The sequence below is a fragment of the Empidonax traillii genome, unplaced genomic scaffold (genome assembly GCF_003031625.1).
Source record: "Empidonax traillii isolate 1590-97213 ecotype Southwest subspecies unplaced genomic scaffold, ASM303162v1 scaffold74:size2480735, whole genome shotgun sequence".
Taxonomy (NCBI): Eukaryota; Metazoa; Chordata; class Aves; order Passeriformes; family Tyrannidae; genus Empidonax; species Empidonax traillii.
In genome coordinates this window covers 91,129-105,544 of record NW_020955267.1, presented here as the reverse complement: position 1 = coordinate 105,544, position 14,416 = coordinate 91,129, and positions in this window count along the sequence as shown.

Sequence of the window (14,416 nt, the reverse complement as noted above, 5' to 3'; positions counted from 1 at the left end):
TCTCCATAAAGCAAGCAAGAAAGAATGAGCAAGGAAGGGTGAGAACACATGAACGGTTCCTGGGTATCAGCCCTCTGCCTGAGTGAGGGTCAGCGATGACACAAAAGGGAACAACTCCAAAACAGAGAGACACAGAGAGACTCCATCCAGCACAGCTGATGGGCACTCAAAAAAGGGATTTAGAGACTCACCAGAATAGCAAAGACTATGTCCAGACTCTTGCCTAAATCAAGTGGAGTGAGAGCTCTGAGCCAGAGATTGGTTACTCCCACAGAGCATCACCCTGTGCTGAACTGGAGTTGAGATGCTTTCTCCTGCCACCACTGCCTAGAAACAGATATTTCCATAGCACGGATTAGAACTAATTTGTTTTGACAAATAGAGGTTTTTCTGATGAGAAAGTGCTGCGTCATGCAGTCCCTGACACTCTGCCAAAGAGAGGTGAAAGGACCTTAGGTTGAATAGAAATCTAGTCCTTGAACTTAAGATGTTAGCTGATGAAAACATATACTAATCAGTTATTGTCAGTTCATATCCATTTATGTGAGAGACTCAAAAAAATGAAACTATTTTACTTTGTTCTTCTTTCTTTTTTATCTCATAATATCTTATGAATTAACTTTATTCATTTAAGATGATGACAAAGATCAAGATCCCTAGATAATTACCAACATACCAATAAAAAAATCTTATTTTACAAATAGACAAGTTTATGAACTGAAAGATGAAGTTATTCCCCTGATCTTCCAGGCCATTTTAGGCCTGTGAAGTAAATAATTAGACAATAAACTTACAATTTTTCAATAAAGGTGAAAAAATATACATATAGTTACCTTCATGGTTACTGTCTGCACTGTCTACCTCAATAGCTCTCAAATTCTAGAAGGCAGCACACTCCCTCTGGATACTAAATTGTAACAGCAAAAAAAAAAAAAAAAAGGATCCATGAAGGTTGTCCTACATTGATACATATATTTGAGGGCTTTTTTTCTTGCTGCTTTCATTTCTACCCTGTGTTATATAATACTTTTTCTCTTACGGACAGTTCTTCCTGCTGCTTACAAAGATTTTATTTACTGTTGAATAGAGGAAAAATATTTTCCAAAAAGGCAGAACAGATGGTCCCAGGAGAGATGGAGAATAATCTGTACAATCCGTTTATTAGTCATATTTACTGAGACCTTCCCCCCACCCCCCGCCCCCTCCCCCGGGTTAGTAAATGTCCTATACAAGTTCTAAATCCATTAATATCCTCAGAAAAGCTTTAAGTTATTGTTAGGACTCCTATCATGCTGTCTTCCCTGTGGTGCTCAGCAACATGAGCAGGAGGAGGAGGAGGAGGTAAGGAGTGTGCATGCGTTAAGATTGCACAGCATAAAATCCCTGAAAACTGCTTGACCGAAATAAAATTGAGCTGCTCGGCACAGCGCTGCAAAGACACGAAACTCTGTGAATGATGTTAGATAAGAACTGAAGCACCGGTGGTAAAGCATCCTAATTACAAACCTGCGGTGCCGGCGGAATAATGGACAGAGTGGCAGCTCTTGTAGCTTTGTAAAAAGGAGTGGAAGTTTGCATTTTTGTGGCTGTATCTTGAATTGAAGGAGGGGGGGGAGGGGTGAGAGAGACTGTGTGTGTGTGTAAAGAACTGTTTTTGGGTCATCATCTTACGCTCTTTGTGATGCACATTCTAATTTAGGCAAAAGGGATGCATCTTTCAAATGCAGATCATGTTTGCATTAGAAGAGCAATGAGAACACTTGTCACTTTCAGAACATTTATGTGCTAGAAGTACTGTTAGCAGAAGAGCAGTTTAGATAAATTCAAGACTTTTTTTTGCTGATCACAAACATTAAGCTTCACACCTGAAACCCTCAACCCCCTGCTGTGCTCTAATCCTAGCACCATTCACCCTTAGAGACTCAAAGTGCTGTGCCACTGCTCTCAAACATTTGATTGCCCTTACTTTGAATGCCACCACCTGCAAAAATGCCTTTTTATTCCCTTTGAGCCTCTTGAGAAGGAAGTAAAAATGATAATTCATGACAAACATTAATTAATTGTTTACAAGATGATCTTTTCTTTTTCTAACTTCTGTTCAGCAGACATGTTGAGCTGCAAGACTCCACGCTTGATGCCAGAGCTTGTCAAGAGGTCTGCATTGTTGTTTATCACTCAGGCATAGGATAGACTGCAGGTCATTGTTTCTGCAGTTCAAGTAGGACTGTCTAGCTCTTGTTTGAAGAATGGAAGTGCCATGCATGAGTTACCCAGCATAAAAGAACTACCGGTTTTAAGAAGGAACAGGGATTTAGCTTCTAATGCAGAGTAAATAAACATTTTTCACCATCTCTTGCTCCATGTGATTTTGGAAAGGTCAAGAGGTGCCATTACAGTATTTTAAAAGCTTCAAATTATGTTTAAGTAACATATCTCTAAACTCGGAGAAATCTTATCAGAATTTAGGAACCTATTGTTGTTTTAGTTCTCGAATTCATCATTAGAGGAAGACATATTTTGAACGGAATGTGCTGCTGTTATGAAGACTGAGATTACTTGAACATAGTTCTCCCACAAGCTAAAGCATAGACCCTCCCCCCCAGCACTGCAGATTGGATTTAACTGAGTCCTTAAATTCAAGAATTAAATCTACCGAATTTGTTACACAATTCTAATAACTGACACGTGTATTCCAATGACAGACTAAAAGAGAAAAATGCAGTCACATTTAAAACAATGAAAACAACGTAAAACATTTAAAACTGAAACCTGGGCTGCAAAATTTCTCTCCCTAAACTACGCTTATGCTGCTAAAGGTGAGCAAACAGGTTTGCAGAGGAACTGAGCTGTCACAACCTGGCTGAATTCATTAGAAACTGTGGTGACCAGTAGCTTTACAGATCAGATTTTTTATTTACTCATATTTTTTTTAATATATATAAACATATATTTGTTTACACACAGGTAAGCAGACATGTCTTGGAAATGTTGCTGTCTCTATTCCTCTTGCAACAAAAGAATTCCAAGAACTTTAAACCACATCAAAAGTCTGCTGAAAAGGTAAAGACAGTGAAAGGTCTTACTTGCAGGAAGTGTACAGTAATATAGCTTCTCGCTGAACTCTGATTTCCACATTTCAAATTAGGAGCCCTTAGATCACGGCTGCAAGGCTAAAAATCAATGTTATATTTTCTGAGTCAATACTAAGGGTTGCACTTCACAGAGTTGGAGACTAATAAGGTATGCAGAAGGAGTAAAAGCAGTGCACAGAAAATTCAGGCCTTCGTCTTGGCGACGATCCAGCACAATGATGTTTCAACCAGATTTGAAAAAAAAATAAAAAAAAAAATCAATAACATCTGTGGTATAATGGTTAATTAAAGAAGCTCTTCAGCAAAGCTCAAGATGAGAGGCTCGGCCTGAAATTCAGACAGCTGAAGCTTGATTATCAGGAAAGAATGCTTTTTTAGCTATGAGTGGATAGGCCAAAAGCTGCAATGTGTGGAAATGGGGGAAAAATTGCTTTTATTTTAACTTTCTTTAAGTAATCCATACATGGATCTTACCTGCATTAGGAGCTGTTCAGTGCAGAAGCCTCTTTCTATACATCTAAATAAATATAATCCACTCCCTTTGGAATCTATAGATTAAAAAAAAAAAAAAAATCAAAGATAAGCAGGTTGGCTGTCTGTTTTTAATTTCCAAATGCTCCACTTTTTCATCCCCACTCCCAGTCCCTGCGGCTGTGCCTTACTACAAAACCCATCTCATGGCAGATCCCTTCAGCTACATTCTCTTCTGATTTAGTTTAATGTTAATGACCTGAGCCTTTTCAAGATCAATCCTGAAAGAAACGAATCAAAGTTCAAATATTAAACTGTGATATCTGCAGTAACCAAATAATTCTACTGTCAACTTCTACATCTTTCTATCTTCCTCTTTTATTTGCCATCACTATCTAAAATACAGGTGCACAGATTTACAGCCAGAAGGGACTTAATCCACCTCCTGTATGACACCAGAGGTTTCCAGCTAGTAACTCCTGTACATTGTCTTAGAGAATCTCTTGTTTAGAGATTTCAAATGACAGAAAATATATTCCATCTCTTGGCAAGTTTTTCTGAAAGTTAATTAGCATTATCATGAAACCACTTTATTTTTAATACGAATTATTTCTACCTACTTGTATCTTGGCCTGCAAAGTTCAAGAGCTCTGGGCTATCAGAAATAATTTCATTGTAGAAATTACAGATCATGGTCACACTTGGTCTTCATCTTCTTCTGAACTGGAAATAATGGCACCACCTTACACTCTTACAGTAGACAGACTTTCTTAGTGTAGACAAATTTCCCAGATTTTTTATTGTAAATCTTCCTATGTCAGGGTCCTTTTCAAGGGCAGATAGACAAAACTCCTCTTCTTCCAGTAGCAACCTCACTAACACTTAACATCAGGGCTCTTCCTTCTACTTAGTTTTTGCCCATTGATCCTTCCAAATACTTCTCAGCTGCCAACTCCCCCACTAAGAGCTCAATTATTTTAGCTCTAACCATATCCACCCTTTTCTCCAAAATGCACATCTCTTTTTTAAGAATAAGAGCAACATTCCATCTTTTAGAAGGTGAAAATACCTTGGTTTTGACCATGTTGTAACAAATCTTGTTAGACTATAGCTTTGCAAATATAACAATTTTTTCATTCTGCAATGCTAAGCAAAACATCTCCTGCATATTACAACTATTAGGAGTGGCATTTTCTGCTTCCCAGGTAATTACAAAATGCAATTCAAAAAGATGGCAGATATTTTTTAAGTTAGCCAGCAAATTAAGTTTCAGACAGAAAAAAGTTCCGGGTTAAAAATTATTTATTGAAATAACTTAAACATTTAATTCAAATTTTTATTTTAAACTAACATTTATTTTAAACTAATATATTTACAAATTGCTTCTTAAAATACCCATAAAATTAGTTATCAAAACCTATTCCAAAAAATTAAAACATGTTGTTTCAACACTAGCACAGGGTTGCCTTTCTTTTTCCTGGGTGCAATCTCTTAAAGCATTACTTTTTCCAGACTTTATAAATCTAAGGAAAACAATGCTGCTCTTTAAAAAAGATTACAATAATGAGTTTAAGTCACACTAATGAGAATCTAAGTAGGCTGGTCTTTCTTTTTGAACTTTAAGGCACAACCTAACAGTAGAAATAAAATCAGAAGTTTTGATAACTCGGAATTTTCAGGGCAGGGCTTCCCAAAGCAGTTGGGTTTGATTTACTTACACATCCATTTAAATCAATGTTAGCTTTACGGCTCTTTTCAAAGGGAGCAGACCTAAGTCAAGATGGTGCAAATTAAAATCCTGCCCCCTCAAACTTTCTGTCAGAATTCTTCAGATTCCTCTGGAGTTCAAGTGGAATTTTCCTCAGCAAACAGCATACCCAGTGCAAAGATCTTTTATGTCATCAGCACTGAAGAAATGAAACATCAGCAAGTACGTATTTGGAAATATAACTATATTCACAGTCAAGACCAAAGAAGACAAATATCATCAGAAAGTAGCTGCACCTGATTTACTCCGTGTCAGACGATGTCCATCAGTGTATTTTGTTGTATGTGCCAAACATATTTTAGCATGGAAATTTTTCCTGAATTAAGTTTTATTTTATATACATCTATGACATCCAAGAAACACACAATGATACTTTCTTTTAGGACAAGAAGGGCCCCAGCTCCTCAAGAGATATTGCAAAGCAGCACTTTGACTGTCCTCTGCGACGATTACAAACTCCTGCAGGTACTGGACCAATTCTAGTTGCCCTGTCTCACACAAGATGAAAAGAGCGCTGACGAAGCCTCCTTGTTCTCCCACAGCATGCAAAAGAGGCAAACACTCCATTAATAAAATAGTTCTGCCTTGTAGACCTCCTCACATGAATTGACAGCTCTCCACTCTCCAGCATCCCCCAGTGAGATCTCTTGCAAGGGTCCTCTGAACAGGCAATCTGCCAAGAGATGACACACTGAAATGGTGTCACTTTTAAACCCAGCTTTAACAACAATCTGGCATTCAGCTAGGGCCATCAGCCCTACTTCCCACAGTTCCATTTAGGTAATCAAGAAGTTCATTATTATTTGGCATGTGTTGTGCATATTCATTGTTCCTCCTAAAGAAGACCAGGACCTTCAGCCAGATGAATGGTGGCTCTTAGGGCTGCAAGAGCAGGCAATGGGTCTAGCACTGGGCTAAGGATTTAAGGCAGTCACACTGGCATTGGTCTTGCCAGTAGTGCTCTCAGGATCATCTAGATACCCAGGAACCAGATATCCAGCTGAGAAGCTGAGCTGCCATGAAGTTTGTATGTCACCCACACTGACTGATGTGTGTCAAGAGATAACCTTGAACTTCCCTGAATTTTGCAGGCTCTCTAACAGGATCTCAAAGCCAAACTGCCTTTTCACTCCTTTCCCTCAAAAGGTGTCAGTAGACTTTGGCATGGTGCTCTACTAGGAATACTCAGACAGCTTCATCTCTTTGGCACCTTCTAGGAGCCTTTGTGAACCTTAGAGTCCCATAAATGACTTTTCTATGATTTTCTCCATTTGATATCTATGTCTAGCCCGAAACTTAATAAAACGTAATGTTTGTAAATCTTGGGCCATATGATCAGAATCTTTTTCCATTTCCCCAAAAACTTGTTCCCTCATGAAAGTTCCTGAAATCCACTGGGCATGTAGACACCAGGGGCAGGATGTGCAAAACCTTGGACATGAGACTGGTATCTAGATTGTTATGTCTGTCCTGTTGGTCTAAACACAGGACTGATATGATCTGGATCTGGGCACAGCATCAGGTTAAACATATGCAGACTTCTCACAGCATTGCTTCCAAACTGAGATTGAGCAATCAGATTGTAACCGTGCTTCAAATCTGCTCATTTGCGATGCCCAGCACTACAGATGAAAGCTGAACTGCAGCTATACCCTAACTTCTATAGTTACTTCAGACAACTGAGACCAAACTGGAGCTTGCAGAATGCTCTTGCACCCTACGAACCTTAAAAAAAGACCAATGATATTCTTAACATATGTCTGGGATGATATTCCTGGGTAAGATACTGAGATAAGAAAAGTTATGTAAGTAGCAGCTTTAATGTGTCTTGTCCTAAGATTTCTAGTAATTTGTTTTCTTTTGTTTTGGTTCTGTTACTTAAGCCCACAAAAGAGAAACCAAAGGTATCTTTGAGTTGCTACGGAATTGGGGTGGCCATGTAGAAATATGAAGCTTCATATTTAATGCCCAACTTCTCTGAGACCAAGAGTAATTAAAAATGTGCATTGCAGTGGTTATCCCTGCCTGCAGGCAGAGGCAACTCCTCTCTACTTGCCTTGGCCTGAGCCTAGACAGGCTTGTGTTTTCTCTTCTTTCTTTAAGCTGAAGATGCCATGATAGATGTTTGTAACAAAAGATGAAATAACTGACATAGGATGATCGTGAAATTCCAGCATATTATTTGATTGATAACTTTCCTCTACATGCTTCTGGCAGATGTGCCAAAGGAACACTTCTGACTGGAATTAATGAAAGAAATGAATTTCACAATTTTTTTCCGAAGTTCAGCCTCTGAACTCTAACCATCAAAACATGATTCTGTGTGAGGTCTTCCCACACTGCTTCAAACATGCACACGTGGATATGAACACAATTTCAGCAAAGTCTGAAGCAACATAGCAGCTGACAAAATCAAGAATCAACAGACAAACTGCATTCCAAAAGAGCTCTTGCTCAACAGCCTCTCCTTAAAAGTACTAAGAGCCACATGCCTCACTGATAAAAGATACCTATTTCTGCCTGTTGTTTCTGTACCTCTGTCTTGAATTCTGCAAGTTTTCATGCTTTGATGTTTTGGAGAACATTGTATAGACTGTAGTGAAAAAATGACAGGGAAGGTCTGATAGAGGCAATAGAGTTTAAGTAAGATCTACCTGAGTCAGAGAAGCAGTCAAATAATAGATCTCTTTATACAAATGAATCAAAAAAGCAGAGTTTTCATTTTGGAGAATGTCTGGTTCATCTATGCACTGATTCACATATCCAGACTGGTAATATAACCCCCACCACCAAAGAATAAACACAGCAAGAGGCATACCTCTACTACCTTTGCAGAAATTCAGAGTAAGTCCTTACAGACTTCTGGGAGTTACCCTGGGTTTACAGTGAAATAAATGAGAGCAGAATCTAGCCCATGAAACCATAAACTCAGCTGTTATCAGGCAGCATCTTAGAATTCACTATTAATATCAGCACTGAGAGCTATTCTGATTACAATAGCAAAAGAATATTTTATATCCACTTTTACTATCTTGTTCAAATACAGGAAATGAGTCAATCTCCAGAGAACAGAAAGACCAGTCAGAAGAACTGGAGAGTTGTATAATTCAGCACCCAACTTGAAGTGAAGGAAAGGAAAACTGATTCCTGCAAATAGTCCGCAAGTGGGACTATTAACATATTGCTAAAGGTCATACCCATAGACTCGATACAGTGTTTTCAGTTGCTCTCTTCAAAGCGCACACAGTCATGTGGATACCCCACTTCACTAAATGCCAAATGAGCACAAAAACTGCTGAACAAAAGATGTCTTCCAAATTCTTCCGGACTTAATTCACTGTGAAGCAGCTTGGGGTTCTCTGGATGAAGAAAAGTGAGGATAGTACCTGCAGTTTGCATCACTTACGCATTTCCATCCACTGCTAACTATATTTCTCCTAAATTTGGGAGTTTTGAGTACTAGTATGTTTTGTATAGCTTCCACTTAAAGATGTATTTTCTGTAATATGAGCCAGACCCAATACACTTGTTTTTCACTATAAACAAAATGTTAAAAATAGAAACCAATCCACTTGTCCTTCCCTAGTGTGAAGGCTCGAACTGGCTTTGCTCTCAAAGCTCAGACTCTCTTTTCCTTTAATGGAGTATTACAGATATGGCTCAAAAAAAGAGGCAGCAGCTAGTTCTAGTTTTGTCCCTTATTTTTCATTGAAAGCACATGCTTTCTAATGCTTTTAAGAAATCCAGTTCTTCATATTTACATCATGTGCTAGCTTTCACTAATGGGGGAGTAAAGCCATGGAGGTAAAAACAGGGTTGAGGGCTGGCTGTACAAGACTGTCCAGGACTTTAGATATGCATATGGGTGCTGGTCCACTACATGCTGGTAGTGTCATCCATGGTAGAGTTTAAACTACCTGAAATACTCTTATAGAAGCGTTAAAAGGAAGGGATACATGAGCCAGGAAATGACAAAGTAAGTCCAAGGAATCATCAGGAAATAGCCTTACTGAGGTTCTAGCTGAGGAGCCAGGAGGTGTGAAGAGAAGCTCTTGCTCTGGGTCTGCATTCAGAAATTGCCACAGCAGGGAAAAAACATGTTGCCTTGTCTGACAATTTGCCATTTTATTTACCATCAATTACTGTCCTGGAGATCACCCAGGAAGTCAAGTATCACGCCTGTCCTCTAAAGGAGCAGTGGTCTTGCTCCTGGTCTAAGAACCATGCTGCCATCTCCTCTCCAGCCAGGCTTCATGAGAGTGATGGTGCAGCAGAGCCTGGGAATCCAGAGCAAGGGCAAGCACAAAATTGTAAGCTTCCCATTTGAAAGAGGGGTCAAGTCTTAAAGGGCAGTGTTTATGAGAGAGAATTTAAGTTATAGATATTATATAATGGTTAGAAATATTATTTCTAATGTATAATTTCATATATTTTAAGGTACTGTCATAGGCTACTTTAACATGAGACACTTCAGAAATCCTTTGAAGAAGAAAAATTGTGAATTATGTACTTGAGTGATTCTTCCTAAATGTCAGTGTTGCAGCTACTTTGATATAGGTGTGGTATAGGTCTGGGTCTCTTCTTCTGCAGTTCTCACAAATATTTTACATTTAACATGAGGAAGATTTGAAAATTACTGACAAACCAAATCAACAGAAATGATCAGCTATGTGCATGAACACCCCTGGTAGCCATACCATACAATCATTTAATATGTTATTTTTTTCAAATTACATCAAACTCCAGTTTTTGAAGTCTGCTTTGTCTCAACAAAACCCAGGTTACCAAGGTCTTCTGGTGCCTGAAGTCACTGTATGGTGAATGAGACATAGGTCTCCATTCCTTGTGGTTTTTTTCCTTTACGTTTTCTTGATCAAGCCGGTTTGGGTATTTTAACCTCATGGACAATAAAAACAGACTGTGCTTTCCTGATCCAAGGGCAGAGAGAAGCCCAGACAGGATTAGGGCAGTTGTAGTTGTCCATCAGAATTAGGATCATCCTCGGGAGAAGAGAAAGGGAGACAAGGCACAGCACACACTACAGTAGTAAGCATGTTCATCCTTCTTGACCTCTGGTACCACACGGCCCACCATGGCTGTGGGACAGACATGGTGCGGAACCTTTGCTTTACCCTTTCAGAGGAGTGATACCGCAAAAGGGTGGAGACTCAAATACCTTCATCTGGGGGCTGGGTGGGAGCTAAGCGCTCCCAACACCTTGCAGTTCTGTGCTCAGAAGCCTGAAGGTTAGTCTATGCAGAGACAGTCTATGCAGAGACACTCAGGAAAGCTGAATTAAAGAGAGAGGCTTCAAGAAAATGCATTAAGATACATTAAACCCTTCTCTGCGCTCATCTGTTTCAATCACAAAGAAGTATTATCTGTTCTTTTTCTATTAAAGTTAGATTGTCCGATAAAAGATATTGCTTCTTCCTAAAAACCTTCTCTGCCTTATTCACTTCAGCCCCAAGACTCCTTTGTTTGTTAATGAATTAGATCCTGTGTGCTGGTATCAAGGTAATGATGCAAAAATTCACTTTGTAACAATAGGAATATGTAACAGTATAGAAATATATTATTGCCCTAATAGATAAGGATTCTGAATTGTATGTCTGTTAGTTTGCAATAGAATTTAATACCATATTGATTAGCTATTTCATAAAACTGAACCCACAAACTATGTTGCAGCTGAACTAAGACAAATACCCACACAGACGTGACCTGATGCACGGGGTGTTTTGTCAGTGCTGTCTGACTCTTGAGGGGGGGGGTTACTTTCGCACAGCACATCATCTCTGTGTGTGTGTGAGAGGCATCCTCGGTGCGGCATTTGTTCACCCATACAGCTGGAGGGGTTCAGATCTTTTGCGGCAAACAACTGATGTGTTGCACACATGTGGTCTCAGCACAGTTCAGCTTCCTGAGTGTCCTGCCTTTCATCTGTTTACATCACAGCCCTATTATCATAGACTTTTTGTTTATTGATTATTAGTTTGGGTGGGGAGAAGAAGGAAATGGATCTCTGGTTTAATAAAATTTTTGAATCTTGTTTAAGCATGTCCCCTATAGTTATGTCTTCCCTTTGAATATAAATGATGTATTTTCCAATTTAATTAACAGTTCACAAGTGAATAAGCTAAATAGCCATTTAGAACTATGGAAATGTAATTGCTCCACCATCTGGTCAGCTGTAATATTTTATGATGATTATATGAAGAAATAATACTGTATTTTTACTGCCATTGTAAACCACCATGATGCTTTCAGAGCACAGTTGTGCTGATCTGGATCCAGCTCCGAGGCCATCCTTGAACTAGAAGATCAACTTCCTGGGTGTCATGGCTGATGGCTAGGTAAGGTTTTATGTATACTTCCGTTCACTTATTTTGAAGTTAATGCTTACAGATGCTTTGGTTTAGTTTTGACCTTTGTTAAGCTGGCAGAAACACTGAATGAACTATATCCTGGTTTAATTTTTTCACATGCAATTCTGATTACTGCACAGTTATGCATAATGGAGGCAAACAACTTATCATTCCAAGACCAATGTGATATTCTTCATATTTACTCTGCTACTTCAAAGTGAAGAAAGAAAAATGTCATTACCATAACAATGTGCAGTTCATGCATCACAACTATAATAGAGCTCTACTAACTTGCTTGCAACTGAGTCTTGGAAATTTAAATGTATCAACACAGTTTTGCTGCAAATGTCTGGTCACAGAGGCAACTTCTTAGATGGTATTGTGGAAAGGGTCTACAGCACTGGAAATGTATTCTTTCTGAAAGGAAGGACAGCAGTGAGAAAAACAGGAACATTATCTGCAAAAGCTGATGTTTTTCTTTTACGTTGATGACTGGAAAATATGTAGATCTTATTATTAAGGATGCAAACTCTCAGATGCAGCTTTGCACATTTAAAACTTTGATGAGGTCTTATACAAAGACAAATAGTGAAGAGATGCCATATACTGAGATCGATATGGCCAAAATTCTGTGAAAACCAGTAGGAATTTCACCACTGACTTAAAAGGAATCCAGACTTCATCCCATACTGGAAGGATATTAAGAAGTTTTAGCAACTTGAACCCAGCTTGTTATAGGGAAGTGTAGTGAGGGACACTAAGCAGAAGACCAAACACAGTAATAGGACCAACAGAGCGCTCACATTTGTGAATAAACTACTAGTGAGACATGTATGTGAACTAGACAAGTTGCCAAATAATTAATTCACATCAAGAGTCAAGATATTTTGCTGTGTAATATCGTTGCCTCTCATTTAGTGAGTAGTAACACAAAAAAAATATCCAATGTGGAGTCTGGGGGGATGAACTCACTTTTAAATTTTCATTCAAGGTTTTCTTATTAGCATAGTGAGGATTTTGCTTGTGATTTACATGAGAAATGCAGGGCTCATTCTCTTGCACACCTGGGGAAAGAATTATCACCTTCAGAACATTTCATTTTTTGTCAGCACTAACAGAAATATCAGATTTACTGAAAGATTATGGAACTGCACCCTGAGCCTCCTGCGAAACATGACTCTGTGCAAACAACTGGAAGTGATGCAGAACAAGAGGCCCATGGTTATTTAGGCTCCTAATGGCCATGTCTGTGTTAGCATTTGGGCTAGGAGGAGCCCTGAGGTTTTGAAGCAAATCCTCCACTCATCCCCACTTACTGTGTGTTGGTTCAGATGACAGGGTGGTTTCTCTGCATACTCGATTCCCTGCCTTATCACATCCATGTCTTCTCAGAGCCTCCTGACGCCCACCAGGGTTTGGTTTTGCCTTAACTCATTTCAAACTCTTTTTTAGGATCTTTTTCCTTTCTTGAGCAGTGTGGTCCTATGTCCCAGCTGGGATCAGTTCCAGGGCTATGCACTAGAGGGCAATTACATTCGTATATGCGCATCATTTCACTACAATAATATGCTTGCAGTAGTGCAGAATGTGCCAATGCAGATATCCTCAGTTACCTGCAGGATCCTGATGACTACAAATCATTCTCTGCAGGCTAGCAAATGGTACTTTTTGGCTGTCTTCATTGTATAAGATAGCTTTGCATTTTGAAAATTACCTGAATATCCTATTTTTATCCACCTAGGAGATGAGTTCCCTCAAATAATCCTATTTTCCACTGATATCCATTTAGATATTAGTTCTTTATTCATCTTTTTTAACTTCGATGTAAGAACGCAACACCAGTGACTATATGTCTCTATAGCCAGATATTGGAAAACAATTCAAATTGCTGTTTTGTTGCATGAGATTTTATTGAAGGTTTTATGTTTTTTGGAGAGAAATATTCCCAGTTCTGCATCGAGAAAAAAGATATAATCTCAGAGCCTGAGCAACTGTTTCTGTTGGTGATATTCTGTCAGATGAACATCATTCATCTTTTCCCTTTATACTGGGGGGGGGGGGAGGGGAAGAGAAAAAAAAATAAGTAAAGACTATATCAAGTTTGCAGCCTTTTCATATTGTTTCATTTCAACCACTTCTCAGATTCTGCGCTGGTTTTCTTGCCAGCTTTCCTCATGCTGTGTAAGACTTTTGGCTTGTCTTTCCTCCAGAAAGCTTATTTACTGCAAGTAAAGGGCATTTCTTCTGAATACGAGTGGAAACTTTGAAACTATTGTTGCACACTCAGAAATAGGAACCACTTTTCTGCTAGTCCTTGATAACACAGATCTCTCAGCTGTTTACACAGAACACACTCCTGAGGTAAGGCTAGCTTAGGTTTTATCTCAGCTAGACTATCTGGGTCAGGCTGCAAGGGGCACAAGTTTATTTATGGGTATGTTAGTTACAAGAGGCTTGTGGAAAGAAAAGTGAGGGGCCTTGGACAAGGAGGAGAAGATGAGGGATCAGGACAGGACAGGGTGAATGCATGAGAGGGGCAGAAAGTTAAAAAAACCCAAACAACCCAACTCTGAAAATGCAGTGCAATATTCAACCAATTATCAGTGGATGAATGAAGACTCATGTTGTGTTCCAGATGTCTGCAAATACCCCTGTCAACTGCGGTTTGGTAAGTTTTGCCCACATTTTGTCCTAAGGATGGAAATGGAGTGGGACAGTAC